At 37.6% G+C, this 21,882-nt stretch overlaps 1 non-coding gene and 1 pseudogene across 1 annotated transcript; one reads left to right on the forward strand and one right to left on the reverse strand.

Moving 5' to 3' along the window:
- LOC129640268 (melanoma-associated antigen B3-like) overlaps positions 1-21,882 on the reverse strand; it is an 84,438-nt pseudogene that overhangs the window by 8,926 nt on the left and 53,630 nt on the right.
- Positions 311-383, forward strand: TRNAC-GCA (transfer RNA cysteine (anticodon GCA)). Its single transcript has one exon. It is a non-coding gene; the product is annotated as a tRNA-Cys (tRNA).

Genomic DNA, 21,882 nt, shown 5'->3' on the forward strand with positions numbered 1-21,882 from the left:
AATTTATAATATCTAACAACTGATACTCTGCATTGCTTGTGATATAAGGAATGCATTCATAGTTATATTATTGACTATTTTATGAATACCAAATGTGTATACCAATAATAAAATGGGGAAGATAAAAATATATATTATAGGTTAAACTCAAAGTGGATATGTATCTGTATTTTAAGCATAAATAATATTTTACAATTTTAGGGAAATTTGGGGAGAGGGATTTTTTTTCCTATATAATGTTAAATAAATATGTTTATATGTATATGTTCATGGGTGTGTATAAAATATATAGTTTGTATACAAGAGGGCTTCCCTGATAGCTCAGTTGGTAAAGAATCTGCCTGCAATGCAGGAGACCCAGGTTCGATTCCTGGGTCAGGAAGATCCCCTGGAGAAGGGAACAGCTACCCACTCCAGTATTCTAGCCTGGAGTATTATACAGTCCATGGGGTCACAAAGAGTCAGACATGACTGAACAACTTTCATATGCAAGAAATTGTTTTAAGGATTAGATTTTACATATGTATGTAAATAGAGACAAATTTTCTTTACCGTCATAATTTTTATCCTTATTTCTGTTTCTTGCTTGCTAAAATTACTAAACACTTACTATTGTATATAATCATGAAGTAAGTTTGTATTTTTCATCCTGAAATAAATGAAATTGTCATTTGTTTTCAAAATAATTTTAACATTTGTCCAAATAGTTTACATAAAGGACAGTGGAATTATCAAAGTATAGCTTGTAATTTATAGCTAAAATTAGCTCCACATATGTACAAAGAAATAAATTGTAAAACATTATTAACATGACATAAATTGCAAAGAATAATTAACATGAAAAAAATTGCTAATAGAATATGGTCTATCAACCATGGCCAGGAATTACAAAAACCTCTCATTTTTTCCAGTTTGATGAAAAAGTGAAGAAAACATCAGGAGAATATTCTCATAGGAAATACTAGGTTGGCCAAAAACTTTGAATTTTCCCATAAGGTTAGACTCAACTGAACTTTTTGGCCAACCCAATAAATACATACACGTTACCTGATATAACTTTACTTATCATGGTACATATCTGAACTTCCCAGGTTAATAAAGCAAGTCTATAACTAACATTGAAAGCATTTATTTAGTATCAAAAAGCACTGTATGAAAAACTATCCATTGTTTGAGAATACAAACAATCAGTTTGATCAAATGGTCTCTACTCATAATCTGTCTTTTAGGGAAGGCATAAAAATACACAAAAAAACAACAACCACAACTATAGCAAAGACGTCTGCTCCTTGATTTGGCCAATTGGTAAAAATCATCCCTTGATGATTTAATTATGGCAATTTAAGGCTAAAGATTCACAAAGTGAAAAGGAAAATGATACTATAATTGAGGAGTAATTGATAAGCTATTCAACATAAATTAAATTCCTAAGAACCTATTCCTTAACTTCAATGTTCAGTTCAGTTCAGTCACTCAGTCATGTCCTACTCTTTGCGACCCCATGGACTATAGCACGTCAGGCCTCCCTGTCCATCACCAACTCCTGGAGCTTGCTAAAACTCATGTCCATTGAGTCCATGATGCCATCCAACCACCTCATCCTCTGTCATCCCCTTCTCCTCCTGCCTTCAATCTTTCCTAGCATCAGAACTTTTCAAATGAGTCAGTTCTCCACATCAGGTGGCCAAAGTATTGGAGTTTCAGCTTCAACATCATCCTTTCAATGAATATTCAGGACTGATTTCCTTCAATGAATATTCAGGACTGATTTCCTTTAGGATGGACTGGTTGGATCTCCTTGCAGTCCAAAGGACTCTCAAGAGTCTTCTGTAACACCACACTTCAAAAGCATCAATTCTTTGGCACTCAGCTTTCTTTATAGTCCAACTCTCACATCCATACATGACTACTGGAAAAACCATAGCCTTGACTAGATGGACCTTGGTTGGCAAAGTAATATCTCTGCTTTTTAATAGGCTGTCTAGGTTGGTCATAACTTTCCTTCCAAGGAGTAAGCATCTTTTAATTTCATGGCTGCAGTCACCATCTGCAGTGATTTTGGAGCCCCCCCAAAAAAGTCTGCCACTCTTTCCACTGTTCCCACATCTATTTTCCATGAAGTGATGGGACTGGATGCCATGATCTTAGTTTTATGAATGATGAGCTTTCACTCTCCTCTTTGACTCTCATCAAGAGGCTCATTGGTACTTCTTCGCTTTCTGCCATGAGGGTGGTGTCATCTGCATATCTGAGGTTATTGATATTTCTCCCGGCAATCTTGATTCCAGCTTGTGTTTCATCCAGCCCAGCGTTTCTCCTGAGGTACTCTGCATATAAGCTAAGTAAGCAGGGTGACAATATACAGCTTTGACATACTCCTTTCCTGATTTGGAACCAGTCTGCTGTTCCATGTAACTTTGCATAAAATGCCATAGTTCTATGTTCCGTTAACAGTGAGACATAGAAACAAAAACATCAGTTAAAGTGTATTCCACCTCAGAATTAGAAAAAAAATGCCTTTTTAATTTTGTATTCATAGGATTCTGTGTGTCTTTAACTTAAATATTTTCTTTGTGTGCACAAGTTCTCATTAAGGCTTCCCAGGTCACGCTAGTGGTAAAGAGCCCACCTGCCAATGCAGGAGACATAAGAGACATGGATTTGATCCCTGTGTTGGGAAGATCCCCTGGAGGAGGAAGTGGCAACCCACTCCAGTATTTTTGCCTAGAGAATCCCATGGACAGAGGAGCCTGGCAAGCTGTATAGTCCATAGGGTCACAAAGAGATGGACATGACTGAAGTGACTTAACATAAGATTGTTCTTGTGACACTGGTATACCACCCAATATGGAAGATTAACTTTAGGCCAAATGCTTGGAGTAGATAACAATCAGAATAATTTAATATCTAAAAGTTTTCATCAATTCTTCAGTATAGAATAGTTCTTGACTTCACTGTGTTTTAATGATTTGGATTCAGCTACTACATGAAGCAGGATCAAATGGATAATTGCATCAACTGGTTGAGTACATCAACAGCTTAAAAACTGAGTGCATTATTTCTGGTATTGTGATAAAAGGTCATTTTAATTTAAAATTTTTCAGGTTCAGATAGTTTTTTTTTTTTAATCTAACTTTTCATTACTGGGCCAAAAACTGAAGTGCTCTGTATTTTTTACTCTATATATCATTGCAACCTCAGTGCCTAGTACAGTGTCTGGCAAATTATCTACAAAAAATGTATGTTCATTGAAGTGAGTTGGGTAAATGATAAAATTACAAAGTGATGGTAGCTCAGAAAGTAAAGAATCTACCTGCAAAGTGGGAGACCCAGGTTCGACCCCTGGGTTGAGATGATCTCCTGGAGGACGGCATGGCAACCCAATTCAGTATTCTTGCTTGGAGAATCCCAGGGACAGAGGAGCCCCAAGCCAGGCTCAGCCACTGCAAAGTTAAACATGCTCTGAAGACTGGGTCTGACAAATTCAAGGACAACAAACAAGGCATCATTTTCACCATTGCTGACACTTCTCGCAAAAACAGCACAGACTAGCCTGGCTACTTCTGCAGGACTTGGTAATGATTCAAGACCGGTTGAAGAGGAAGGACCATCATCTTGTAATCTGTCTCTAAGGTCTCCAGGAGAAGGTTTGAAACCTACACTCTGGGAATAAGCAAGCAATTCAGGGCCAGGATAGCTCTCATCTTAAATTATTTTCTATGTTACTCAGCAATAGAAAGTGAGGGGGAAAAAAGGTTGATTCTAACTTGGACCCAAACTGTATCAGAACCCACCACCACTGGCCACGGGTAAATTCTGGATAGAACAATATATTCCAAATCTCTATCTTACAACTGAATAAACTGAAGTTTATATGAGTTGTTGTACTTGCCAAGGTCACATAGCCAGTAGGTTAGCAGAACTTGGATTTGAACTCAGATCTGCCTATTGTTTACCCTCTGGCTATGGTAATATTTAATACCTTTGTAGTAAATATGCTATAGTTACAATTGTATAGAGATGAGGGATGAAATTACTGAAATTAGTATGCTATAACAAAATCAGTGTGGTTGATGTGCTTTAAAATTTTACAAATTGTCCATAAAGTTTAAATATTCATCCATAGTATGTAACACATCTTTCCATCAATTTATCTAGCTATGGATCTATATTCATATATGCATTTGCCTAGTTTTTATTACTTATCCTCACTCCTCTTCCCACACCCTGTCTCCAGATGGTATTTAAAAGACAGTCTGTGACAATAAAACATAATTTTAAAAGGAAGCAGATCTAGATCTGAATCCTGACTCTACCATCTATTAGTGTATCTTTGTCTTGAATCAGGAATAAAGGTTGTTAAATGAGATGACACTTCAAATATTTAGCATAGTATGTATGTAATAATGAAGTTTTTTTAATGAAGTCAAATTCAGTCATGTGTCATTATAACAACACAGAAACTAAGCCAAATGATATGATAAACTACTTTGATGTCATGCGAAATGGTGGGTTGGATGAAGCACAAGCTAGAATCAAGATTGCCGGGAGAAATATCAATAACTTCAGATATGCAGATGACATCATCCTTGTGGCAGAAAGCAAAGAGGAACTAAACAGCCTTTTGAAGAAAGTGAAAGAGGAGAGTGAAAAAGTTGGCTTAAAATTCAGCATCCAGAAAACTAAGATCCAGTCCCCACACTTCATGGCAAATAGATGGGGAAACAATGACTCTATTTTGGGGGCTCCAAAATCACTGCAGATGGTGACTGCAGCCATGAAATTAAAAGATGCTTGCTCCTTGGAAGAAAAGGCTATGATCAACCTTGACAGCATATTAAAAAGCAGAGACATTACTTTGCCAACAAAGGTCTGTCTAGTCAAAGCTATGGATTTTCCAGTAGTCATGTATGGATGTGAGAGTTGGACTATAAAGAAAGCTGAGCGCTGAAGAATTGATGCTATTGAACTGTGGTGTTGGAGAAGACTCTTGAGAGTCCCTTGGACTGCAAGGAGATCCAACTAAAGAGTCCATCCTAAAGGAAATCAGTCCTGAAGAGTCTTTGGAATGGCTGATGCTGAAGCTGAAGCTCCAATACTTTGGCCACCTAATATGAAGAGCCAACTCATTGGAAAAGACCCTGATGCTGGGAAAGACTGAAGGCAGGAGGAGAAGGGGACAACAGGGGATGAGATGGTTGGATGGCATCACCGACTCAATGAATATGAGTTTGAGCAAGCTCCTGGAGTTGGTGATGGACAGGGAAGCCTGGCATGCTGCAGTCCATGGGGTCACAGAATCAGACAGAACTGAGAGACTGAATGGACTTACTTTGGTGTCAAATGAAGTGAAGTGAAGTCATTCAGTCGTGTCTGACTCTTTGCAACCCCATGGACTGTAGCCTACCAGGCTCCTCTGTCCATGGGATTTTCTAGGCAATAGTACTGGAGTGGATTGCCATTTCCTTCTTTGATTTTAATCCATTTTTTAGTAAGAAAAAAAAATCTAACTTTTAGCTTCTAATTATTTTTATTGGATTTACTGTGGCTGCATCTATAGGGACCAATGCCTATAGAAAGGTGGCATAGTGACAGGAAATTCCATTAAAAGAACAAGATTTAGTAGCTCTTGCTTTCTTAAAATGATTTACCAGTCATAGTAATGCAGATTATTTCTCTTTGAATTAGTTATTTTCTCCTTAAACCTTTATTTACAGAACCTGAAGAAATGATGGGCTAACTAATATCATGCATTTGACATTTCAGTATTGGGCCAATATGGATCTCAGTGAGACTGCTCATTGTCTTTTTGGGGGGATGACATTAAAGCAGAATATTGTTTTGTACTTTGTTCATATGCAAGAACTGAAACTATTTTGAAGTTCAATCAAATTTCAGAATATATCATTTAACAGCTTATTTGCTTATATAATTGTAATGAATTACTAGTTAAAATATTCTGATGAGTCATTTTTAAAAATCATAGTTTGACTTTGAGTCTAAGAATTTAGTTGCTTGCTGCTCCAGTTTCTATTTCAACTTACTTTACATACCCCATTTGGACTGTACTTTAAAAATCCTTATGTCACATAAATGCCTTTTATTTCTTTTCCTGTCTGACTGTTTTGGAAGACAATATGGTCTTCTAATACTATGTTAAGTAGAAACGGTGCGAGTGGACATTCTTGTCTTGTTCCTGATTTTAGAGGTAAAGCTTTCAGCTTTGCACCACTGAGTATGATGTTAGTTGCTTGTTCATTATAAATGGTCATTATTATGTTGAGGTATGTTCCCTCTACACTAACTCAGTTGAGAGTTTTTGTCATGAATGGGTGATGAACTTTATCAAACACTTTCTCTGCATCTGTTGAGATGATTATGTGCTTTCATTTTGTTAATGTGGTCTGTCACATTGATTTTCAGATATTGAAACAAGCTTGCATCCCTAGAATAAATTCTACTTAATCATGGTGTATGATCTTTTAATTGCTCATTATAATTTGATAATATTTTGTTGCAAATTTTTGCATGTATATGCATCAGAGATATTGACCTGCAATTTTCTTTCTTTCTTTTTGTAGTGTCCTTGTCTGGTTTTGGTATCAGGACAATGGCGGCCTTGGAGAATGAATTTGGGAGGCTTCTCTCTTCAGTTGTTTGGAAAAGTTTGAGAAGGATAGCTATCAACTTTTTATATGTTTGGAAAAGTTTCCCTGAGAAGCCACCTGGTCCTCGACTTTGGTTTGTTAGGAGTGTTGTGATTACTGATTTAATTTCAGTACTAGTAATCACTGTGTTCAGATTGTCTGTTCCTTCTTGATCCAATCTTGGAGGAGTGTATGTTTCTAGGAGTTTATACATTTCTTCTAGGTTGTCCAATTTGTTGGCACATGACTGCAATATTCTGATTATTTGTATTTCTGTGATATTGGTTATAATATCTCCTTTTTCATTTCCTATTTTGTCTATTTGGGTCCTCTTTTTTCTTAATGAGTCTGGCTAAAGGCTTGTCAATTTTATCTTAAAAAAATAACAGCTCTTGGTTTCATTGATCTTTTCTTTCTTTTTTGTCTCTATTTTATTTGTTTTCTCTGATCTTTACTATTTCCTTCCTTCTGCTGTCTTTGGGCTTTATTTGTTCTTTGCCGGGAGCCGGCATATTGCATATAGAGTGCATATTGCATATTGAGTGCAGCACTTTCCACAGCATCATCTTTCAGGATCTGGAATAGCTCAACTGGAATCCTATCACTGCCGGGAGCCAGTGTGAGGAACTCCGCCCATGACAAAGGTCATGAGGAAGGAGGCTTGGAATATGCAAAGGCGGGATCAAGCCTCAGGAGTCCCCCTGGAAATTCTCGAGCATCTACCCCCAAACCAGAGTCTGCCTACTTTCTGCTTTGTGCTTTTACCTACACCTCTGACTTTACGGGGGGCTGTCTCCCACTACCTCTCTCTGAAAAAAGAGTTAGCTTACAGCTCCAGTTAATAATTCTTGGATGTGACAGTGTTTCAACCTACAAACTCCTTTGGAAATCCTCTAGCCTGCCTGAATGGGTTTTTCCGGCCACATGTGATTGTTCAGAGCCTCCCAACTGTGAGAGGCAGGAGATGTTCTAAACTGCCTAAACACAGATTCTTTTGAGTAGTTAAAAGATTGATTAGAAATTGTATTGGTGAAGGGTTTTTCACTTGTTGGGCCAATGTTTGCTGCTAAGTCTCCATACTCCTTACCTACTGTGTCCTTGGCAGTGTATTGATTGATATAATGGGTGTATAGAAATGTAAAATGCAGCTTTGTCCAATGCTTTTTGGAAGGCTGGCGCCTGACTTTGGAATAATCACCTTTAGAGAAAGATAAGTTTCTTAAAATGTTAACAGGCCTCCTGGCCAGAAGATGATGTCTATCACCTGAACTTTTGCATATGATAAGTTTACAGGAAAAAAGCCTGGCTTGCTGCATGACTCTACCCCTTCCCCCATTATCCTCTATGCATAACTTAAGGTATAAAAACTACTTTGGAAAATAAAGTGCGGGCCTTGTTCACTGAAACTTGGTCTCCCCATGTCATTCTTCCCTTTAAATTCCAGCTGAGTGTCCATCTGGAGCGCGGATGTCCTCTGCGACCATTTATTTGCCTGGGCTTCTAAGACCCACTCGAGAAGGTGTCTAAGGTGGGGCACCTTCCGCTATTCGAGAGGGCGCCTGCGGCCTCCGTGGTCAGAGCTAACCTGGTGTCACGGGTTATATTGATTTTCCGCGTAAACCAAGCCACTCAGCTTCTTTTCTCCACTGAATTTCCTCACTGAGCTATCCTTATTCTATTACTCTTTATATCTTTGATGAATAAATAATTAAATAGGTCGCCGACGCCGTCCCCGCTTCGAATACCCTGGATCAGCCGGGGCTGGACCCCGGCAGTTCTTCTTTTTCTAACTCTTTAAGATGGCAGGGTAGGTTGTTTGTGATTATTCTTGTTTCTTGAAGTAGGCTTGTATCTATAAACTTCACTCACCAAACTGCTTTTGCTGAGTCCCATAGTTTGAAAAATTGTGTTTTTATTTTCATTCGTCTCAAGGTATTCTCTGATTTCCTCCTTGATTTCTCTACTCATTCATTGTTTTTTATTAGTGTATTCTTCAGTCTCCATGTATTTGTGTTTTTTTCCTCTTCCTTCCCGTGATTTCCAGTTTCATGCCATTGTGGTCAGAAATGGTGCCTGATTAAATTTTAAATTTGTTGAGATTTATTTTTGTGACCTAGAATGTGATATATCCTGAAGGAAGTTCCTTGTGCACTTGAAAAGAATGTGCATTAAGCTGGTTTTGGATGGAATGTCCCAAAGATAGATATCTGTTAAGTGCAACAGGTCTGATGGGTCATTTAAAACCACTGTTTCCTTACTAACTCTCTATCTGCATGACCTGTCCACTGATATAAGTGGGTGGTTAAAGTCCCCTACTTTTATTTATTGTTGTCAACTTCTCCATTTATGTCCATAATATTTGCTTCATATAAGTGTTCCTATATTAGGTATGTTTATGCTAATGAATGTTACATCATCTTTTCGTATTGATCCTTTTATCATTATATAAAGCCTTTCTTTGTATTTTATTACAGACTTTGTTTTAAAGTCTACTTGGTCTAATATGGGGTTTCCCTAGTGGCTCAGACAGTAAAGAACTGCCTGAAATGCAGGAGATCCAGGTTCAATTCCTGGGTCGGGAAGATCCCCTGGAAAAGGGAAAGACAACCCACTCCAGTATTCTTGCCTGGAAAATTCCATGGACAGAGGAGCCTGGCAGGCTACAGTCCATGGGACTGCAAAGAGTTTTACACGACTCAGAGACTTCACTTTGTCTAATATGTGTCTTGCTCTTTCAGCTTTCTGTTTACTCTTATATGGAATATCTTTTTTCATCCCCTCACTTTAATTTTGTGCATATCTTTAGCTCTGAAGTGATTCTCTGCTATGAAGCATACAGATGGGTCTTATTTTTTATCCAATCATCCACCCCAGGCCATTGAAATTCTTAACTGAGAACTACTTAGGATTTTAATATGCATGGGCATTGCCCAATTCTAGTTAGTATGCTATGCTGAACTTAGTTTCTTGATATCCTTTAAAATTATACAAATTTTAAATAAAATGTAATTATTCATATCAGAAAATGTGTTCATCTATATTTAGTATATATTCACCTATCATTATTTATCCATACCCCTAATCCCTGGGCTTGGTGGGATTTAAAACTACAGACATTAGTTACCCTGAACTTGAATATTCAAAGTTAAGTTTACTAGAAACTTCCTTTTTTTCCCTCTTTGTTTTCTCAGTCTGTTCTACTCAGGTTCTCATTTCCATTTATGTTACTCCTCTTGACTGTCAACTACTTCTCTACTATTTGTATAGAAATTTATCAAGTACTGTCAGCTTTTTAATCTCTTTCCACAATTTCTTATCACTATCTTCTATTTGTTCCATGGTATTTAGGGCCTATTAGCACTTTCATATTCCCTTTCTTGTATTCTATATCTTAATTTTCTCTATTGCTATTAAGCTCAGCTTTCTTAACACGTAATATTAGAAAACTGCCATTGTTCCACATAGCTACTAGCTAAACTATGGAGAATCATACTTTTACAGCACAGCAGGCTAGTAATGAAAACCATTTGCAATGACTCTTTAAATGTTTCCCAAAATTATGCTCTTTTATTTGGATAAATCATTTTGGTTACATAAGTGGCTCAGAAATATGACATTATTTAGTTGCAAAGGGATTTATTTTTTAACAGTGCAGCAATTACATCCTAAAATAACTATTATTCAATCTATTCCACCAGTCTTGGGAGACTAAGCAGATGTCAGATATTCTAAAATATCTGACTTTAGGTGAGTTTTGGATGTTACTGTGAAAGAGGAATTTTGAGATCTGTTATATCAGAGGATGCCAGTAAGCTATGTGCTTACATAATGATGGCAACAGCTCTCAGAGGGGCATCTGAAGCATAATTGTCAGGTCAAAGAATAATACTATTTTAGAACTAGATGAGGAAATTTAGAAGTCATATCTCTATTCACTTTTTAATAGGTGAGGAAATGAAGTGATCCAAATAATTAGAGGACTGCCTGAGATCATGCATCTAAAGCACACCATAGGAAGATCTCCAGACTTTAAATGATCATTCCACTAAATTGGCTTTACTACACATCTTCCCACTCATGTTCCACATGTACTGCTTTTAGAGAGACAGAGAAACTTGATAGCACATTTCAGTAGAAAATGCGTGGATTTTTGGGTTAGGACAATCTGAACTTGAAATTTTCATAAGCCAAAAAATCTTCACCTGTTTACATGGTATCCTTCAGAGTGACTGGAATCATTCTCTACCTGTTTTTCTTGCATCATCATTCTCCCCCTCCTGCCTTCCATTACACTGGATCATTCTTATCAGCATTCAAACATGCTGTCATTTCTGCCATCCAGAAAGAAATCATTTTTTACTCCACATCTCTCTCCAGATACATTCCAATTTCTTATTCACCATTTATGAGAAAACTATAAAAACTGCACAGAAGTTTTGAGATACTGCCTATACCCAATTATTTTCTTCCCATTTTCCTTTGAACTTGCTTCACATAGGCTCTCTGTCCATCATTCCATTGACACAGCTCTTGTCAAGGTCACCACATCAGTCAACTATATAACAAGCACAGACTCTCCACCAACTGCCTATCAAAATCAACTGTCTAGGAGGCCGTTGATGGGCACATGTGGTAGGCTGGACAGCTCTAAGCCACAGACTGGGTATGGGTCTCCAAGGGTATCTCATCCTCCTCGGACCAGCAGGCTAACTAGACCATGGTCTCCTCATGGTGAGACAGAAGGGCAAGACAAATGGAAATATACGTATCTCAGAAGGCATTAAAAGTGAAAGTCGCTCTGTCGTGTCCGACTCTTTGCAACCCCATAGACTATACATTCCATGAAATTCTCCAGGCCAGAATACTGGAGTGGGCAGCCTTTCTCTTCTCCAGGGGATCTTCCCAACCCAGGGATCAAACCCAGATCTCATGCATTGCAGGAGGATGCTTTACCAGCTGAGCCACAAGAGAAGCCCAAGAATACTGGAGTGGGTAGCCTATCCCTTCTCTAGCAGATTTTCCTGACCAGGAATTGAACTGGGTGTCCTGCATTGCAGGCAGATTCTTTATCAACTGAGCTATCAGGGAAGCTCTGATCTCTTTTCTGTGATCCTTCAGCCAAAACAAGTAACATGGCTCGAAGTTCAAGATCAGGGACAGAGACATACTTTGCCACTAGTGGGAAGAACTGAAAAGTCACAAGGAAAAGGACATGGGTAAAGACAGAGCTGAAAAACTAGAGATGAACAATGTTACTATACCACTGTCACTAATAAGCCCCGCAGTACTAAATCAAATAGTCAAATCTAAATGCTCATCTATTTTAAATATTCAGCAGCATGTGACATAGTTGATCACTACTTCCATGCTGAAACTATTTTTCCCCTTGACTTGTAACTCACCCCATATTCCTAGTTTTCCCACTTCCTTCTCACTGGTTTTTCCTTCTATGCTTTGTTGGTTCTTCTTTGTCTTTTTTTTACATTGGGTACCCCAGGAATCAATCTTGAGGCATTTTATCTTTGCTCTGGTTTATCTTTCTCATGGTCATGGCTTAAAAACCATCTACAATATTTAACATCACTTAATTTTACACTTTAAAATGGTTAAGATGGTACATTAAATGTTATGTATTTTTTTTACCACAATTAAAAATAAAAACAAAACAAAAGCCCATTGATAGACTGATAAATCATATATGTGTATCCTCAGCTTGTATGTCTCCCCTTAAAGTCCAATGTCATATATCCAAATATATCCAATTGTCCAATAAAAATCTGAAACCTGATATATTCAAAGCCCAACTACCGATCTCCCACCAACACAAACATGCTGTTCTAGGTACTTCTCCTGCCTCTGTGAGTGGCAGCTACATATTTCGAGTTGCTCAGGCTCAAAACCTCTTTGGTTATCCTTAACTCTACTTTTTCTCCCATATCCCACATCCAATGTATCAGCAATTCTTGGTTTCTTGGTTCTACTTTCAATATATCCAAGACCTGAGTACAACTCTCCACCTCCGACATGCTGTCCCTTTTTTCCCAAGTCACCTTCATTTCTGGTCTGATTCATTATAACAGCCTTCTATTTGATGTCCATTAACACCATCTTCCTCCACATCTACTCTATTCTCAACATAGCGGCCAGAGTAATCCTTATAGAGCAAAAGCTGCATTAGACCACTCATGTTGTTACAACTCCAGTGGTTTCCAACCTCAATCCAAAGAAATTCCAAGTTCTTACAAAGACCTTCAAAGCCCATCCACACTCTGGTCTCATTACCTCTTTGTCCTCATCTCCCATGACTATTAACCTCACTCCTTACATGACAGAGGGAAAAAAACCTCAGCAAAAATCGATGCTCTAACAGGCTTTGTATGTATTATATACCATGAGAACAGGGCTACCTTATACATTTGTGCAGGCGGCACATTACACAAAGATGGGGAGTAAAAAAATGCTGTAATCTACATGAATGTTTCTAATGAAGCTGTGCAGTTCCTAACCTGCATGTTCTTAGATACTTGTCAATGGGAAGATAGAAATAAGTAGGATAAATCAGGGAAATATAAACCACATAACATAGTGATGAGTGTTAAGGAAAAGAAGAGACCTGTGCTGGGCAACACAAATCTAAATAGGATGAACTTGTAAGGTCTTCACAAAGAGAATGATCTTTAAATAAATAACTGGAGGAGAAAAGAAAGGAAGTCCTGTGCAAAACTGGGAATTGTACTCAGGCAAAGAAATAGCATATGCGAGGAACAATATGAGATGAAACCCATATCTGGTATGTTCTAAGAAAAGGAGAGAAGCCAATGTGGCTGGAACAGAGAGAACTAAATGGATAGTTTCAGAAAATGAGGTCACAGACATAAAGGGAGTCATGATTGTACAAGGTCCTGTAAGGTCTTTGACTTTCACTCTGAGTGAGAACAAAGCTATTGGAGGTTATGAACAAACCTAACTTCAGCTTTAAGTGGTAGCTCTGACTGAAGGGAAAAAAAAAAAGATAGCTCAGTTGTTTTGTTGAAAAAGACTGAAGACTGCAAGGAATCAAGGGTGAAGACAAAGAGATAAGTTAAAACATAAGGGATTGGAGGTTAGGAGACTAGAGTGACAGCACTAGAGATGGGGAGAAATTTTACTGGGTTACTATTGTAAATTGTATCTGTTTATGCTTTTCTCTTGGAGAAGGAAATGGCAACCCACTCCAGTTTTTGCCTGAAGAATCCCATGGACAGAAGAGCCTGGCGGGCTACAGTCCATGGTGTCGCAAGAGTCAAACATGACTTAGCGAGTAAACCACCACCACATGCTTTTCTCACCACTTACTAGTTATGTACATAATGTGATAGATGTCTGTGTATGTATGTGTGTGTGTGTGCATGTGCATTTGGTATGAAGATGACTGAATTCTTTGCTTCTAAATGGCTGTTTGACTTCAAAATTAGGCCATGTAGATATGTCACTACCGCAAACCAAATTACTCTTGTTTTGAACATTTATATTTTTTTGCTCACTTTAAATGTTTTCTAATCCAGAAAAATTTTGAGTGATTGTACCCATGTTTCAGTTCAGTCACTCAGTCATATCTGACTCTTCGCGACCCCATGAACTGCAGCAAACCAGGCCTCCCTGTCCATCACCGACTCCTGGGATTTACCCAAACTCATGTCCATTGAGTTGGTGATGCTATCCAATTATCTCATCCTCTGTCATTCCCTTCTCCTCCTGCCTTCAATCTTTCCCAGCATCAGGGTCTTTTCAAATGAGTCAATTCTATGCATCAGGTGGCCAAAATGTTGGAGCTTCAGCTTCAGCATCAGTCCTACCAATGAACATTCAGGACTGATTTCCTATAGGATGGACTGGTTGGATCTCCCTGCAGTCCAAGGGACTCTCAAGAGTCTTCTCCAACACCACAGTTCAGAAGCATTAATTCTTCAGCACTCAGCTTTCTTTATAGTCCAACTCTCACATTCATATATGACTAATGGAAAATCCATAGCTTTGACTAGACAGACCTTTGTCAGCAAAGTAATGTCTCTGCTTTTTAATATGTTGTCTAGGTTGGTGAAAAAGTTGGCTTAAAGCTCAATATTCAGAAAACTAAGATCATGGCATCCAGTCCCATCATTTCATGGCAGAGAGATGGGGGAACAGTGGCAACAGTGGCTGACTTTATTTTTCTGGGCTCCAAAATCACTGCAGATGGTGATTGAAGCAACGAAATTAAAAGACACTTACTCCTTGGAAGGAAAGTTATGACCAACCTAGACAGCATATTAAAAAGCAGAGACATTACTTTGCCAACAAAGGTCTATGGCTATGGTTTTTCCAGTGGTCATGTATGGATGTGGGAGTTGGACTATAAAGAAAGCTGAGCACAGAAGAACTGATGCTTTTGAACCGTGGTGTTGGAGAAGACTCTTGAGAGTCCCTTGGACTGCAAAGAGATCCAAGCAGTCCATCCTAAAGGAGATCAGTCCTGGGTGTTCATTGGAAGGACTGATGTTGAAGCTGAAACTCCAATACTTTGGACATGTCATGTGAAGAGTTGACTCATTGGAAAAGACCCTGATGCTGGGAAAGATTGAGGGCAGGAGGAGAAGGGGATGACAGAGAATGAGATGGTTGGATGGCATCATCGTCTCAAGGGACATGGGTTTGGGTGGACTCGGGGAGTTGGTGATGGACAGGGAGGCCTAGTGTGCTGCAGTTCATGGGGTCACAAAGAGTGAGACATGACTGAACGATTGAACTGAACTGAACTAGGTTAGTTATAGCTTTTCTTCCAAGGAGCAAGTGTCTTTTATTTTATTTTTTTTTTATTATTTTCTTTTTACTAATTTTTTTTCTATTTTTTAACTTTGCAATATTGTATTGGTTTTGCCATATATCAAAATGAATCCGCCACAGGTATACATGTGTTCCCCATCCTGAACCCTCCTCCCTCCTCCCTCCCCATACCATCCCTCTGGGTCGTCCCAGTGCACCAGACCCAAGCATCCAGTATCGTGCATTGAACCTGGACTGGCGACTCGTTTCATATATGATATTATACATGTTTCAATGCCATTCTCCCAAATCATCCCACCCTCTCCCTCTCCCACAGAGTCCAAAAGACTGTTCCATACATCAGTGTCTCTTTTGCTGTCTCGTATACAGGGTTATTGTTACCATCTTTCTAAATTCCATATATATGTGTTAGTATACTGTATTGGTGTTTTTCTTTCTGGCTTACTTCACTCTGTATAATAGGCTCCAGTTGCATCCACCTCATTAGAATTGATTCAAATGTATTCTTTTCAATGGCTGAGTAATACTCCATTGTGTATATGTACCATAGCTTTCTTATCCATTCATCTGCTGATGGACCTCTAGGTTGCTTCCGTGTCCTGAGTATCATAAAAAGCGCTGTGATGAACATTGGGGTACACGTGTCTCTTTCAATTATGGTTTCCTCAGTGTGCATGCCCAGCAGTGGGATTGCTGGATCATAAGGCAGTTCTATTTCCAGTTTTTTAAGGAATCTCCACACTGTTCTCCATAGTGGCTGTACTAGTTTGCATTCCCACCCACAGTGTAAGAGGGTTCCCTTTTCTCCACACCCTCTCTAGCATTTATTGCTTGTAGACTTTTGGATCACAGCCATTCTGACTGGCGTGAAATGGTACCTCATTGTGGTTTTGATTTGCATTTCTCTGATAATGAGTGATGTTGAGCATCTTTTCATGTGTTTGTTAGCCATCTGTATGTCTTCTTTGGAGAAATGTCTATTTAGTTCTTTGGCCCATTTTTTGATTGGGTCATTTATTTTTCTGGAATTGAGCTATAGGAGTTGCTTGTATATTTTTGAGATTAGTTGTTTGTCAGTTGCTTCATTTGCTATTATTTTCTCCCATTCTGAAGGCTGTCTTTTCACCTTGCTTATAGTTTCCTTTGTTGTGCAGAAGCTTTTAAGTTTAATTAGGTCCCATTTGTTTATTTTTGCTTTTATTTCCAATATTCTGGGAGGTGGGTCATAGAGGATCCTGCTGTGATATATGTCGGAGAGTGTTTTGCCTATGTTCTCCTCTAGGAGTTTTATAGTTTCTGGTCTTACGTTTAGATCTTTAATCCATTTTGAGTTCATTTTTGTGTATGGTGTTAGAAAGTGTTCTAGTTTCATTCTTTTACAAGTGGTTGACCAGTTTTCCCAGCACCACTTGTTAAAGAATGTCTTTTAATTTCATGGGTGCAGTCACCATCTGCAGTGATTTTGGAACCCAAGAAAATAAAGGCTGCTACTGTTTCCATTGTTTCCCCATCTATTTGCCATGAAGTAAGGGGACCAGATGCCATGATCTTAGTTTTCTGAATGTTGAGTTTTAAGCCAGCTTTTTCACTCTCTTCCTTCACTTTTATCAAGAGGCTCTTCAGTTCCTCTTCACTTTCTGCCATCAGGGTGGTGTCATCTGCATATCTGAGATTATTGATATTTCTCCTGGCAATCTTGATTCCAGCTTGTGCTTCATCCAGCCTGGCATTTCACATGATATACTCTGCATATAAGTTAAATAAACAGAGTGACAATATGCAGCCTTGACGTACTCCTTTCCCAATTTGGAACCAGTCTGTTTGTTGTTCCATGCCCAGTTCTACCTGCTGCTTCCTGACCTGCATACAGATTTCTCAGGGGCCAGGTAAGGTGGTCTGGTATTCCCATCTCTTTCAGAATTTTCCACAGTTTGTTGTGATCCACACAGTCAAAGGCTTTGCATAGTCAATAAAGCAGAAGTAGATGTTTTTCTGGAACTCTCTTGCTTTTTCAATGATCCAATGGATATTGGCAATTTGATCTCTGGTTCCTCTGCCTTTTCTAAATCCAGCTTGAACATCTGGAAGTTCTCAGTTCATGAACTGTTGAAGCCTGGCTTGGAGAATTTTGAGCGTTACTTTGTTAGCATGTGAGATGAGTGCAATTGTGTGGTAGTTTGGACATTGTTTGGCATTGCCTTTCTTTGGCATTGGAATAAAAACACCTTTTCCAGTCCTGTGACCACTGCTGAGTTTTCCAAATTTGCTGGCATATTGAGTGAAGCTTGAAGTAGCTTAACTGAAATTCCATCACCTCCACTAACATGGTTTGCAGTGATGCTTCCTAAGGCCTGTTTGACTTCAGACTCCAGGATGTTTGGCTCTAGGTGAGTGATCACACCATTGTGGTTATCTGGGTCATTAAGATCTTTTTTGTATAGTTCTTCTGTGTATTCTTGTCACCTCTTCTTAATATCTTCTGACTTCCCTTGTGGCTCAGCTGGTAAAGAATCTGCCTGCAATGTGGAAGACCTGGGTTCGATCCCTGGGTTGGAAAGATTCCCCTGGAGAAGGGAAAGGCTATTCACTCCAGTATTCTGTCCTAGAGAATTCCATGGACTGTATAGTCCATGGGGTTGCAAAGAGTCGGACACAACTGAGTGACTTTCACTTACCCATGTTTAGCCATGCATATTACTGAGTATATTAAGAGTACTACTTCATTAATTCACATTTAGGTACCATATTTGCCCCCTATTTCTAGAGAAATACACTTGATGAGATTGAAATAAATCTATATTTAGCTAAAATTTTTAATAGACTTTGCTGTTAATGTTGTTAGTCTTTTCCAGCAGCTTTTGAAATACTTGTATGGTTTATTTTTCCTTTTAATGTGTCTCTCAAAAGAATTACATTACCATATTTTAAATTGTGCAATTTCCTTGAATTCTTTGGATAACATCTACTAGGTCATGAAAAATTTTTCTTTTAAGAATCTACAACATTTAGTTTGTCAATATTGCATTTCAGATACATGTATATTTCAGGAATACACACACACACACGTTCTTAAGTGAAAAATCATTTTTTTCTATTATGAGTGTTTTCTTTAACCAGTTTTGCTTTCAGGGCTAATGTGACAACCAATACTAATTGACAAGGTCTCCATATATCTCCTTGTTGTTTAACCACATGATTTGCAAAGTTTCTTCTAAGGTAATTAATTCTTTCATATTTTATACTTCTTTCTGGGACCTTCTGCTAAATAAGAGGTCAATGTGTCCCTGGTGGCTCAGATGGTCAAGAATCTGCCTGCAGTGCAGGAGACCCGGGTTCGATCCCTGGGTTGGGAAGAAACCCTGGAGAAGGGAAAGGCTACCCACTCCAGTATTCTGGCCTGGAAAATTCCATGGACTGTATAGTCCATGGGGTTGCAAAGAGTCGGACACAACTGGGTGATTTTCACTGAAACTGAAACTGTGACAGAAATGTGGGTACCCCATTTGCCATCTTGAACCTGAACTTTCTCAGGTTTGTACAAATAAGGCTTTAAGAAATTATGTATTACACTATTCCCATTACATTTTCTACTTTATATATATAATCCTAACTATAACCTGTCTTTGAAGTCAAATGCAAAATAAGGTTTTCAATTTATTTTTTAAATTTTTAAAATATTTATGGGCAATCCTTTAAAAAAAATTATTTCTTTATCTTTGTTGCCGTGTGTGGGCTTCTCATTGTGGTGGCTTCACATGTTGCAGAGCAACAGGCTCTAGACACCCCAGGTCCATAGTTGGATCATGAGGGCTCAGAAGGTTGGGCGTGAGAGCCTCAGAAGTTGTGGTGCATGGGCTTAGTTGCTCCAAGACAGGTGGACTACTCCCAGGCCAGGGATGGAACCCGTGTTCCCTGAAATGGCAGGCAGATTCCCATTTACTGCCCAACAGGGAAGTTCTCAATTTATTTTCAATTCTTGTTTCATTGTACAGAATTCAGAGAGTGTAGCCGATATGATACTCTTTTTGTATTATAACTTTCTATGTGGCTCTAATATAGTCAGTTTTGGGGAAAGTTCCAGAATGACTTAACAAAGAATTGTTCCTTGTGCACAATTTTCTCTATTCATCTTTTTGACTAAGCTTATTAATTCTACTTAAATTTTCTATTTTTTGTCTACTTTATTTGTCAATTTCTGAGAAAATACATGAAGGATTCCCTTTATGTGGATTCATCTATTTACAGTATTTTTGGAAAACATTTCATTTTACATTTTGACTTTACCTTATTCAATAAGCAATTATACTGAGCTGTTATATATACTCTTGATGGGCCATATCATTTGATGACACAAAAATCCAAGCTTGTTTCACTGAATGATTTTAAACTTAAATTCTACTCTGACTGATTGTATCACTAATAATCATATTATGCTGTTATTTTAAAAATCTGGATTGTCTTTATCTTGATCCTTATTTTTACCCTTATAGTACATATTTTTAATCTTGTTAAGCATAATTAGCAAATTTCTATTACTGATTTAGTCTAATTTCTGTCATACTATTTTGTTTTTCTTAATGTGATTTGAATTTTACACCTTTCTTTCTCCTTTATTTTCCTTTTCTCCTAGCTTGATTTATCAAAATTGGTTACTACTGCTTTTCTGGTTTTTGAAATTTTTCTACTTTTCTAGAAATTACAGACTCAAATCTACCTTCAGAAATTCATACAAGATGTTAACACAGTTTTGTACATTTTGTAGATATCTCTGTGTCAAAAATTAGACAGCATTTGTATAAGAGACTACTAGTTGTCACCAAAGTTGAGAGCATACTTCCCAGACCTCCATATTTGTGGTCAGTAGAAAAAGATCTAGAGAAACTTATGTTGGTGTGTTATGTGAGAAAGTATTGGGTACACTTCCTACTGAGAGAAAAATACTTGCCCTAGAGATCCACAGGGAAGCTGATTTTGAAAATATACATTCTACACAGAGGCAATTGCTATATACAAATAAATCTCCTAGGCTGTGTGTAAATTATGGTTTGTGAGCTAAAATGATAAAAACTTAGTATAAAAATAATAGTAATTAAGTTAGACTATATGAAATTGTCAAGAGTTGGCAGTTTTGACCTTGGAAAATGGGCAATTTCATATGGTTCCATTTAACAAGAAATTAAAATTATGACATGGGGTGTGAGAAAGTATAAATATAATAATTTCAACATTTTCCATTGAGGGAAGTAAAATATAAAATACTAAGTTGACAAGTCAAAAATAGATTATTATTACTCTAAAAGTATATATTATAGAGCTTACATTATATGTAATGTAAAAATAATTATTAGACAGCAGAGATGGAAAGACAGAGTCTACTAATATACTCATTTTTTATGGTGGAGGGTTCAGTAAAGGTCTTAGGAATTATATATCATAGTTCACAAGTGTCATTGATTTTAAGGTGTACCATTATGATATACACGATTTTACTTTTAATTCAGAGTCATCAGTGTTGCTTCTTCTTCTTTATTTTGTCTGTGCCTCCAAGATCATTTGTCACGTTGTATTTCTTTAAAAAATTAAATAAACAGAAATGCTACAAGTCATCAATGATAGGTTCTCAAGATACCACTGTAATTATTTAAAACTAGCCTACTTTGGATTTTCACTCCAGCAATATTGCAAATACATCTGATTCACCATAAGCACTCCTGCCAATACGTTCTAGTGATTTAATTACACATCTTTTAATTTATATAATAAGTCAACAGAAGGATAAAAATTAACTGCCAAGCTTCTGAACATAAATAAAAACAGAATTATTTTAAAATATGCTTATGAAAAAGAAAGGGGGAAATATTAGACATAGATAATACACAGTAAGAGAAAAGGAGTAAAATCAAATCTTCTGACTACATCAATAAACTGTAAATAAGAAAAATTAACCTAATAAAAGAAAAGAATTCTTGTGGCATATGAAAAAGATTAATCTAAAACAGTTACACTGAGGGGACTCAGCCATACACACACATGTATCCATTCTCCCTCAAAGCCCCCCTTCTATCCAGGCTGCCACATAATATTAAGCTGAGTTCCATGTGCTATACAGTAGGTCCCTGTTCTTTATCCATTTTAAATACAGCAGTGTGTTTATATTCACCTGAAACTATCACAACATAGTTTGTTCATCGGCTATACCCCAATACAGGATAAAAAGTTTAAAAAAATAGCTAATATTTTAAAATAAAAAGTGAAAGAGTTACACTAATAAAAAGATGCAAAAACTCCAGAAGATGGATGAAAGAACATTTAAATAGTTTGTAAACAAGAACTAAGTTTGTTTAACTCACATATTGTTAACAGCCAGCATGCCATGTGCAAACAGGGGCAACTCGTATACACAATATATGTGATACTTTGTTGTTCAGTTGCT

This window comes from Bubalus kerabau, chromosome X, assembly GCF_029407905.1.
Source record: "Bubalus kerabau isolate K-KA32 ecotype Philippines breed swamp buffalo chromosome X, PCC_UOA_SB_1v2, whole genome shotgun sequence".
In the NCBI taxonomy this organism is placed as follows: Eukaryota; Metazoa; Chordata; class Mammalia; order Artiodactyla; family Bovidae; genus Bubalus; species Bubalus kerabau.